This window comes from Filicampus tigris, chromosome 11 (genome assembly GCF_054856515.1).
Source record: "Filicampus tigris isolate MCC_2025a chromosome 11, RoL_Ftig_1.0, whole genome shotgun sequence".
Lineage (NCBI taxonomy): Eukaryota > Metazoa > Chordata > Actinopteri > Syngnathiformes > Syngnathidae > Filicampus > Filicampus tigris.
In genome coordinates, this window is record NC_141227.1 from 23,858,603 (window position 1) to 23,861,415 (window position 2,813).

A 2,813-nucleotide genomic window follows, 5' to 3' on the forward strand; every position below is an offset into this window, starting at 1 on the left:
ATCCAGAAATGTGAGAAGAAGCTGCTGCGAGCTCACACTGCAGCTCTGCTTAACTCTTGCTTTTTAGTTCAAACTGGCAGCTCCGTTCAAAACATGACCTCCAAACCCTTAACTTCTTTAAAATCTGCATTTAATCTGACATTTCCGCACACAGATGCATTTTCCTAGGCTACGATTTAAAGGGATGGGCAGCCTAAAGTAGCATCCAGCTAAGGCTGAACCAACACTGAGCTAATGAGAAATGGTTCATCATCCTTTTTCATCGTTACCTAGCTGACTCATCACTTTGCGGGTGTTCGTCAACCAAAAGAGGCGACATGAGTTTGACCATAAATGACACCCGAGTGAGGACGAGCGGTGCAAGATGCAGTGATTTCAAGTTAGCATAGCGGCTAACCCTTTGGCTGCCTGGGAAACGCTGCTCAACATCTGTCATCTCGTCATCGCGCTGAGCACAATTGCACGCCGGCGAGCTTACACTTTGTCCGGGCACGGCGAGCCAACGAGCACCGGAACTAATGGAAGACATCAACACGGCTAGCATCAAGGCTAACGCGGAGCTAACGTCAGCCCGCTTAGGGGACATTCTTTCGCATCACATCCGAAACAACTCTGCTTACCTCATTGTAACGCTGCCATGCTCAAATAATGCAAAAAGTAGATCCTTCGGTCAACCTGATGACGTAGACACCCCTGAATCCCGTTGTTTTTTTAGTAAAAGCCCCCCTTTTTTCACTCCTGTGATTCTCCTCCAGTGCTGTTGGTTCCGAAATCCCGACTGAGTGCTAGCAGGGGCAGTTGGGAAAATGGGGGTGACGTCCGTAAAGGATCGCGAGATTTGGCCGGGATCAAAACTGAGGAGATGTAATCTCGCGATGGATTTGCACAGCGAGCCTTTATGAAATGGACAGTACAGTGTTCCCCCGATATTCCCGTCGGATAGGGAAAAGGCAGGTCCGCGAATAACGCAATTCCGCGGATAATCGACGGAAATTATAAATGCTTTGAAAAAAACGTCTTTTTTTAAAAACCCAAATAGTTTTGGAAAAAAAAAGAACATGGATAAACCTTACATAAGCGTTTTCCGAGAAAAACTGGCTTGGCACCCACCCCCATAAAAAAAAGGAAAAAAAACAAACACATTCTTTAAAACATTTTTAACATATTTGATATTACTATCTGTAGATTAGTGTCTCGAAACTGATGCCTATATCTCCTCAGCTCAATTAATGTTCCAGTTGGAAAAATTGTTTTTCATCCCTCCCCCCAAAAGATAACCAACAAATATGTGCTTTATTCCAATAACACATTGTCACAGTCTGTAAAATAACAGTATCATCGTTTTGTTAACCTGGATTGGAAAAAGTGCTTTTAAAATGTTACGTAAATTATTACACGTCCAATCATTACATGACTAACTATAAAAACGACATCGCTGTTGTATTGTATTTTTAATTCGAGTTGCGAGTCCGCCTCAGCACCTTTCCGGAGTGGCCGCCAAGCAGGACTGGATTAGTGATGGAAACGAACCTCTCTGACACTGCCATGTTGGTTGGACCAAGATTATATTCTAATCACATGTCGATGTCAAAGAAGTCCCCCAAAATGCCCCGAGCGTGCGTATGTGCGTGCCCACTCTCGTGTATGCCTTCTTATAGGGAGCAATATGAATATTCAAACTTACTTAGTATATTACATATGCATTATTTACACCTAACACATCTTGGTCCTTTGTTATCCTCCAAGAACCTTGAGGGGGGAAGCAAAATCACCCCCTGGTGTTCTCCGGAGACAAATGGCTTCTTCTCTGACTTTATTACCCTGGGAATGATCTGATTACAACCAGAGAAGTATCTTACAGTATTTACTAAGGCGCCTGTTGTCTGGCAAGCCATTGTGCCTCCTTCCTTTGAAGATTCAGCACAACGGCCTATTGGCCCCATGATTTGATCCTCTGACACTCACTTCTTAAGTGAAGAGAACTATTACAATATCAAAATTGGTCTCTGTTAAAATTCACTGCACGTTGCTCTTCACAGAAACAGCTCAACACCTCTTTTGGATCTGCTCAACCAATAATAGAATAGACTAGAATAGCCTTTATTGTCATTTTAGTGCACAACAAAATTAGAATGCTACTCCTTGCGATGCCAAAAAGAAAAGCACATTACAACAAAAACACAAAAAGATGTACGAGGCTACGAGCAGTATGAGCAATCATCATCATCATCATCATCATCATCATCATCATCATCATCATCATCATCATCATCATCATCGTCATCATCATCATATTTAATAATAATAATAATAATAATAATAATAATAATAATAATAATAATAATAATAATATACGGATAACACGTAAATATGAATGTTGCACTTGGTAAACTATTTTTTACATTTAAATAATGTGGAGAAGATAACAGAGGCATACTGTGTGGTAAATTACGTGGGGTTTTGTTTAGTTTATGCTACTATGATATCTCGTGTTTTATCGCCAATAAAACACGAGATATCATAATAACATAAACTGTAAACATAAATACATTTTATTTATGAATGGTCAGGGAACGCCAAGGACAATAATTGGCTTTTAAGAAATGGCCCATAAGCTGTTGTTAAGGATGTTATTGATAGAATAGTAATATTTATGTAACGTATGTTTTATGTCACCTTGTTTTAGTTGAATTTATGTTTAAGTGTAAACAGAGATTTGAAGGTGTGTGACCATGAAACTGTAGTGCCTTGGAGCGTTCAACAGATGGCACTACGACATAAATCACTTGACTCCGCTGCATGTGAACAAACGA

At 40.4% G+C, this 2,813-nt stretch overlaps 1 protein-coding gene across 6 annotated transcripts in view; it reads right to left on the minus strand.

Moving 5' to 3' along the window:
* Positions 1 to 790, minus strand: part of itsn1 (intersectin 1 (SH3 domain protein)) — a 36,323-nt gene extending 35,533 nt beyond the window's left edge. For all 6 annotated transcript variants that reach the window (XM_086046174.1, XM_086046175.1, XM_086046173.1 and 3 more), the window contains exon 1: positions 621 to 790. The gene's annotated coding sequence lies outside the window, so the exon portion shown is untranslated. The remainder of the gene's footprint in view (positions 1 to 620) is intronic.
* Between the last annotated feature and the right edge of the window lie 2,023 nt (positions 791 to 2,813).